General features: G+C 48.0%; 1 pseudogene; it reads left to right on the forward strand.

Moving 5' to 3' along the window:
- Positions 1-7,398: 7,398 nt before the first annotated feature.
- LOC103639803 (probable CCR4-associated factor 1 homolog 11) lies at positions 7,399-8,351 on the forward strand (annotated as a pseudogene).
- Positions 8,352-8,647: the final 296 nt, after the last annotated feature.

Raw genomic sequence — 8,647 nt, forward strand, 5'->3', positions numbered from 1 at the left:
TGGGGCTTGCTTAAGTCCATAGAGCGCCTTAGAGAGCTTACACACGTGGTCGGGGTACCGTTCATCCTCGAAGCCAGGGGGTTGCTCCACGTACACCTCCTCCTTGATTGGCCCGTTGAGGAAAGCGCTCTTCACATCCATTTGGAACAACCTGAAAGAATGGTGAGCGGCATATGCTAGCAAGATACAAATTGATTCTAGCCTAGCCACAGGAGCAAACGTCTCCTCAAAGTCCAAACCTGCGACTTGGGCATAACCTTTTGCCACAAGTCGAGCCTTGTTCCTCGTCACCACCCCGTGCTCGTCCTGTTTGTTGCGGAATACTCACTTGGTTCCCACAACGTTTAGCTTGGGACGAGGCACCAGTGTCCAAACTTCATTGCGCTTGAAGTTGTTGAGTTCCTCCTGCATGGCTAACACCCAGTCCGGATCTAGCAAGGCCTCTTCTACCCTGAAAGGCTCAATAGAAGAGACAAAGGAGTAATGCTCACAAAAATTAACTAATCGAGATCGAGTAGTTACTCCCTTGCTAATATCACCCAGAATTTGGTCGACGAGATGATCCCTTTGAATCATCGCTCGAACTTGGGTTGGAGGTGCCGGTTGTGCTTCTTCCTCCATCACATGATCATTTTGTGCTCCCCCTTGATCACACTCCTCTTGATGAACCTGTTCATCGTTTTGAGTTGGGGAATGCACCATTGTTGAGGAAGAAGGTTGATATTGCTCCAATTGTTCCTGTGGTCGCACATCACCAATCGCCATGGTGCGCATAGCGGTCGTTGGAACGTCTTCTTCATCTACATCATCAAGATCAACAACTTGCTCTCTTGGAGAGCCATTAGTCTCATCAAATACAACGTCGCTAGAGACTTCAACCAAACCCGATGATTTGTTGAAGACTCTATACGCCTTTGTATTTGAGTCATAACCTAACAAAAACCCTTCTACAGCTTTGGGAGCAAACTTAGAATTTCTACCCTTCTTTACTAGAATGTAGCACTTGCTCCCAAATACACGAAAGTAAGATACATTGGGTTTGTTACCGGTTAGTAGCTCATACGAAGTCTTCTTGAGGAGGCGATGAAGGTAGACCCTGTTGATGGCGTGGCAAGCCGTGTTCACGGCTTCCGACCAGAAACACTCGGGGGTCTTGAATTCTCCAAGCATCGTCCTCGCCATATCGATTAGTGTCCTGTTCTTCCTCTCTACCACACCATTTTGCTGTGGTGTGTAGGGAGCGGAGAACTCGTGCTTGATCCCTTCCTCCTCAAGGAACTCCTCTACTTGAAGGTTCTTGAACTCGGACCCATTGTCGCTCCTTATCTTCTTCACCTTGAGCTCAAACTCATTTTGAGCTCTCCTGAGGAAGCGCTTGAGGGTCCCTTGGGTTTCAGACTTATCCTGCAAAAAGAACACCCAAGTGAAGCGGGAAAAGTCATCAACGATAACTAGACCATACTTACTTCCTCCTATGCTCAGATAGGCGACGGGTCCGAAGAGGTCCATATGTAGCAGCTCCAGGGGTCTTGATGTTGTCATCACATTTTTGGTGTGATGAGAGCCTCCCACCTGTTTCCCTGCTTGACAAGCTGCACAAGGTCTATCTTTTTCGAAATGAACATTGGTTAGACCTATCACGTGTTCTCCCTTTAGAAGCTTGTGGAGGTTCTTCATCCCCACATGTGCTAAGCGGCGATGCCACAGCCAGCCCATGCAAGTCTTAGCCATTAAGCATGCATCTAGACCGGCCTCTTCTTTTGCAAAATCAACTAAGTAAAGCTTGCCGTCTAGAATACCCTTAAAAGCTAGTGAACCATCACATCTTCTAAAGACAGACACATCTACATTTGTAAACAAACAGTTATATCCCATATTGCATAATTGACTAACAGATAGCAAATTATATCCAAGAGACTCTACTAAAAACACATTAGAGATAGAGTGCTCATTTGAGATTGCAATTTTACCTAACCCTTTTACCTTGCCTTGATTCCCATCACCGAATAGTATTGAATCTTGGGAATCCTTATTCTTGACGTAGGAGGTGAACATCTTCTTCTCCCCCGTCATATGGTTTGTGCATCCGCTGTCGATAATCCAGCTTGAACCCTCGGATGCATAAACCTGCAAGGCAAATTTAGGCTTGGGACTTAGGTACCCAACTCTTGTTGGGTCCTACAAGGTTAGTCACAATTTCCTTAGGGATCCAAATGCAAGTTTTATCACCCTTGCATTTTGCCCCTAACTTCCTAGCAATCACCTTTCTATCCTTTCTACAAATTGCAAAGGAAGCATTCAAAGCATGATATATTGTAGAAGGTTCATTAACTTTCCTAGGAACATTAACAACATTTCTCCTAGGCATATTATGAACAACATTTCTCCTACCAACATTCCTATCATGCACATAGAAAGAACTAGAAGCAAACATGTCATGAGAATCATAAACATATGAATCAAAAACATTATAACTTCTATTTGCATTTCTAGTATGTCTCCTATCATGGTACATAAAAGCATGGTTCTTTTTAGCACTACTAGCCATAGGAGCCTTCCCTTTCTCCTTGGCGGAGATAGGAGCCTTATGGCTTGTCAAGTTCTTGGCTTCCTTCTTGTAGCCAAGTCCATCCTTAATTGAGGGGTGTCTACCAATTGTGTAGGCATCCCTTGCAAATTTCAGCTTATCAAAATTACTCTTGCTAGTCTTAAGTTGAGCATTAAGACTAGCCAATTCATCATTAAGTTTGGAAATTGAAACTAGGTGTTCACTACAAGCATCAATGTCAAAATCTTTACACCTATTACAAGTTTCAACAATTTCTACACAAGAATTAGATTTACTAGCTACTTCTAGTCTAGCATTTAAATCATCATTAAAACTCTTTAACTTAGCAATAGTTTCATGACAAGAAGATAGTTCACTAGAGAGCATTTCATTTCTCTTAATTTCTAGAGCAAGAGAATTTCTGAGCTTCTACAAATTTATCATGCTCTTCATACAACAAATCCTCTTGCTTTTCTAGAAGTATATTCCTATCATTCAAGGCATCAATTAATTCATTAATTTTGTCTACCTTGGTTCTATCTAATCCCTTGAATAAGCATGAGTAATCTATCTCATCATCATCACTAGACTCATCCTCACTTGAAGAAGCATAAGTACTAGTATTATGAGTGCTTACTTTCTTCTCCCTTGCCATGAGGCAAGTGTGACGTTCGTTGGGGAAGAGGGATGACTTGTTGAAGGCAGTGGCAGCGAGTCCTTCATTGTCGGAGTCGGACGAAGAGCAGTCTGAATCCCACTCCTTGCCAAGATGAGCCTCGCCCTTTGCCTTCTTATAGTTCTTCTTTTTCTCCCTCTTGTTCCCTTGATCCTGATCACTATCATTGTCGGGACAGTTAGCAATAAAATGACCAAGCTTACCGCATTTGAAGCATGAGCGCTTCCCCTTGGCTTTGGTCTTGCTTGGCTGTCCCTTGCGACCTTTAAGCACTGTCTTGAATCTTTTGATGATGAGAGCCATCTCTTCATCATTAAGTCTGGCCGCCTCAATCTGTGCCACCTTGCTAGGTAGCGCCTCCTTGCTTCGTGTTGCCTTGAGAGCAAGGGGTTGCGGCTCGTTGATCGGACCATTCAAGGCGTCGTCCACGTATCTTGCCTCCTTGATCATCATTCGCCCGCTAACGAATTTCCCAAGAACTTCTTCGGGCGACATCTTGGTGTACCTGGGATTTTCACGAATATTGTTCACCAAATGAGGATCAAGAACGGTAAATGACCTTAGCATTAGGCGGACGACGTCGTGGTCCGTCCATCGCGTGCTTCCGTAGCTCCTTATTTTGTTGATAAGGGTCTTGAGACGGTTGTATGTTTGAGTTGGCTCCTCGCCCCTTATCATTGCGAACCGTCCAAGCTCGCCCTCCACCAACTCCATCTTGGTGAGTAAGGTGACATCATTCCCCTCATGAGAGATCTTGAGGGTGTCCCAGATCTGTTTGGCATTGTCCAAGCCGCTCACCTTATGGTACTCGTCCCTGCACAAAGAGGCTAGCAACACAGTAGTAGCTTGTGCATTTTTATGAATCTGTTCATTAATAAACATGGGACTATCCGTACTATCAAAGTGCATTCCACTTTCTACAATCTCCCATATGCTAGGATGGAGAGAGAACAAGTGACTACGCATTTTGTGACTCCAAAATCCGTAGTCCTCTCCATCAAAATGAGGAGGTTTACCAAGTGGAATAGATAATAAATGAGCATTAGTACTTTGAGGAATACGAGAGTAATCAAAAGAAAAGTTCGAATTGACCGGTTTCTTTCTCTCGTATTTGTTGTGGTCGTCGTCCTTTTGGGAGGAAGTAGACTCATCGCTGTCGTAGTAGACGATCTCCTTGATGCGTCTTGTCTTCTTCTTCTTCCCATCTTTGTGTCTGTGGCCCGAGCCCGAGTCGTTGGACTTGTCATCCCTTGGCTCGTTGACAAAGGACTCCTTCTCCTTGTCGTTGATCACGATTCCCTTCCCTTTAGGATCCATCTCTTCGGGCGGTTAGTCCCTTTGTGAAGAGAACGACTCCGATACCAATTGAGAGCACCTAGAGGGGGGGGTGAATAGGTGATCCTGTGAAACTTAAACTTATAGCCACAAAAACTTGTTAAGTGTTAGCACAATAATCGCCAAGTGGCTAGAGAGAAGGTCTTGCACAATACGATAATCACAAAGAATTCAACACAGAGAAGACACAGTGATTTATCCCGTGGTTCGGCCAAGTACAAAACTTGCCTACTCCACGTTGTGGCGTCCCAACGGATGAGAGTTGCACTCAACTCCTCTCAAGTGATTCAATGATCAACTTGAATACCACAGTGTTATGCTTTTCTTTTCTTATCCCGTTCGCGAGGAATCTCCACAACTTGGAGCCTCTCGCCCTTACACTTTTGATGTTCACAAAGAATCACGGAGTAAGGAAGGGAAGCAACACACACAAATCCACAGCAAAATGCGCACACACACGGCCACGAATCGAGCTCAAAAGACTAACTCAAAGTTCTCACTAGAACGGAGCTCGAATCACTGAGAATGACAAACGAATGCGCAAAGACTGAGTGTGGATGATCAAGAATGCTCTAAGGTTGCTTGGTTTTTTCCTCCATGCGCCTAGGGGTCCCTTTTATAGCCCCAAGGCAGCTAGGAGCCGTTGAGAGCAATTCTGGAAGGCTGATCTTGCCTTCTGTCATCGGGCGCACCGGACAGTCCGGTGCACACCGGACACTGTCCGGTGCCCGATTTCCTTCCTAAAATGGCACAGCCGACCGTTGCAGATCTGGGAGCCGTCCGGTGCCCCCTTCTAGCCGTTGGCTTGGCCACGTGTCGCGCGCAGATTCCGCGGCCGACCGTTGGCCCGGCCGACCGTTGGCTCACCGGACAGTCCGGTGCACACCGGACAGTCCGGTGAATTTTAGCCGTACGTCGTCGGCGAATTCCCGAGAGCGGCCACTTCGCTCGAGCCAGCCTGGCGCACCGGACACTGTCCGGTGCACCACCGGACAGTCCGGTGCCCCAGACCGAAACAGCCTCTTGGCTGTACACAGCCAACTCTTCTCTTTTCTTCTTCTTTCTGTTTCTGATACTTAGACAAGTATATTAGTACACAAAACCAATGTACTAAGACTTAGAAACATACCTTTGCTCTTGATTTGCACTTTGTCCATTCATGGGCATAGATTTACATTTAAGCACTTGTGTTGGCACTCAATCACCAAAATACTTAGAAATGGCCCAAGGGCACATTTCCCTTTCAGGTGGGCCCGCAGGTGGCCCCTCCGCTCTTCATCCACCACCAGATCCAGCCGATGCCTCCCCACGCCGCGGCCGCCGTGAAGAAGCGCGGCCCGCCGCCGCGGGGAACTGGAACCCCAGGCTGTGGGACTGGGACAGGCGCGCGCTCACCGCCAGGCCATCGGCCGATGCGCTCCGCCTCGCCGGTGGCCAGCCCCATCAGGCGACCGAGGTGCACCGTCAGGGGGCCGGGGGAAGCGGCGCGCTGAAGTTCCAGCTCGGCCCGCGAGAATGCTCCGCGACCCCGACAGACGCTAGCCCGACGTCGTCCCCGCCTGCTTCGGGGCAGGACCTGGTGGTCAGGCCGAGCAAGCGGGTGCGGTCAGGATCGCCTGGCAGCGTGGGCGGCGGCGGGGCTGCCAACGGAGGCGCGGGCTACCCGATGTTCCAGGTGGATGACTGCCGGGGGGAGGGGAGCACACGCAGAGAGAGGGCAGGGGCAGTCTACACTAATGACTTAATAGTTAGTAGAGATTGAATGTATTACAAATTGAGAAAAAAATAGCAAGTATTTGGATCCAAAACTACAGTGAGCAGGCCACTTCCACCGTCCTGGCGTACAGTCCAAATCCAGAGTCTCGTAACACTATTTTCAGCAACGTTCTTTATATTCATTCTCTATATCCATCCTTTACATTCTCCTATGAAGATTATCTTCTCAGTCTCTTATTCCTCTCCTGCAGCGTCTTTCATGCGAAAATACCTATATTGGAGACATATTTTACTTTTTTTGTACGTATGTATTCGTTATACTCTTAAATATATTATACATATTTTAGTTTTGCTAGATATATTGTTTAAAGTATTAAATAGACAGAGGAGAGAGAAACTCTATATATGAGGATTCAACAACGCCCCCTAGATTTAGAGGACACAGTTGGACGTGTAAGACGAGAATCCACCTAAAATTTAGGGTACAAAATGTTATAGCCTATTTATGGAGAGAGTCTAAAACAACCCACTCTTAGCCTGCTTCGGTCAACCATTGCATAACAAGAATTTTATAACAATTAAATATTGAAAGAGTATATAATCTGGATGAAATAGTTGTAGATTCAGTATTAAAAAATAAGTTGATGTGTATAATAAAAATATTCAAAATGAAGGGTGCACATTCAGATTCTAATTTTTATGGTACAATCACTAATTTCTATATGCAATATTACATCTGTTTTCTTATCTACCGATTTTGTTTAGCCTCACATGATTTCTATCAAATCTCCGCCACTGTTGCAAACTTTTGACAAGGCGCCTGTTCTGTGCTCTGAGTCCGATGTGATAGGAACGGAAGAAAACCAACCTGGGCGCCTGTTCTGTTACCGTAGATAAAATCTGTTGCAAACCCTACCTTGCACCGCCATAAAAGTATATATATCTACCTTGCACCGCCTGTTCTGTTACTGTAGATAAAATCTGTTGCAAACTTTGACGAAAGGTGGTCCGCTTCGCCCATGTCCGAACGCCCGTGATGTCCGAACGCCCCTACCTATAAAACCAGGGCACCACGCCCACGTTCCAAGATCAAAACGTCTCGACAAGGCACAGCCACCTGAAGCAATGCCGATGTACTCCAAGTCGGAACTCATCCACGTGCCGCCACCGCCATGCAGCCGTCCCCGTTACGTCATGGCGCCACCCCTGGTCTTCACGTCCATCGGCGCGTCGATGAACGCCGCCGTGCGCGACGTTTGGGCCAGCAACTTCGACGAAGAGCTCTCCAACCTATCGGCGGTGCTGCCGCGCTACCCCTGCGTTTGCTTGGACACCGAGTTCCCCGGCGCGGTACACGACTCGGACATGCCGCGGTACATGCGCGGCCCGCGGGAGAGCTACGAGCTGGTGAAGCGGAACGTAGACGACCTCAAGCTGCTGCAGGTCGGGATCGCGCTGTCGGGCCCCGCCGGCCGGTTCCCCATCGCGTGGCAGTTCAACATCCGGGGCTTCGACCCCGCGCTTCACCCGCACGCGCCGGCCTCCATCGCCATGCTCCGCGAGCAGGGGATGGACTTCGCCCTGCTGAACGAGTTCGGCATCGACCCCGAAGACTTCGCCGCCGGGTTCCGCCGCAGCGGCCTCGCCTGCGGGTGGCTCAGCTGGACCGCCTTCTCGGGCTCGTACGACTTCGGGTACCTCGCCAAGGCGCTCACCGGCAGCCAGCCGCTGCCGGACACGCTGGACGGCTTCCTCGCCCTGGTCCGTCGGCTGTTCGGACACAGTGTGTTCGACGTGAAGCACCTCGCCAGATGCTGCGCCTTGCGCGGGGGCTGGAGCAGGTGGCCACCGCGCTCGGCGTCAAGCGCGCCGCCGGCCGCGCGCACTGCGCCGGCTCCGACAGCCTGCTCACCACCGACGTCCTCCTGCTAATGATGGATCGCTTCTTCAGGAACGTCGATGTGCTCGCGCACGCCGGAACCATCGTAGACCTCACCTAGTTTCCTAGCTAGTACTGCTTTTCTAGTGGATAGGTTTTAGTTTTTGCGATGTAGCCATGCATGCAGTATCCAGCTGCTAATTTGTACGAATTGCTTTTATAAGTTCTTGATTGGAGACTGATCTGCATTTGATCATGTGTTTTTATACTCTCAAGCATTCAAGTAAATGGTTCAGTATAGATATAGGCATCTGAACCATTTTGCTACAAGATACTGTTAGACAACATTAGTTAACTTGGTCAATCAATCGATCGATCAGAATTTGCTGCCTGCAGTACTTATGACAGCACAGAAACAATGTAACATAACGGGACCTGGTAATTTTGCTTGTCAACAAAGCAAATACATATCTCTGTTTGCTAGAAAGAAGAA

The sequence above is a fragment of the Zea mays genome, chromosome 9 (genome assembly GCF_902167145.1).
Source record: "Zea mays cultivar B73 chromosome 9, Zm-B73-REFERENCE-NAM-5.0, whole genome shotgun sequence".
Lineage (NCBI taxonomy): Eukaryota > Viridiplantae > Streptophyta > Magnoliopsida > Poales > Poaceae > Zea > Zea mays.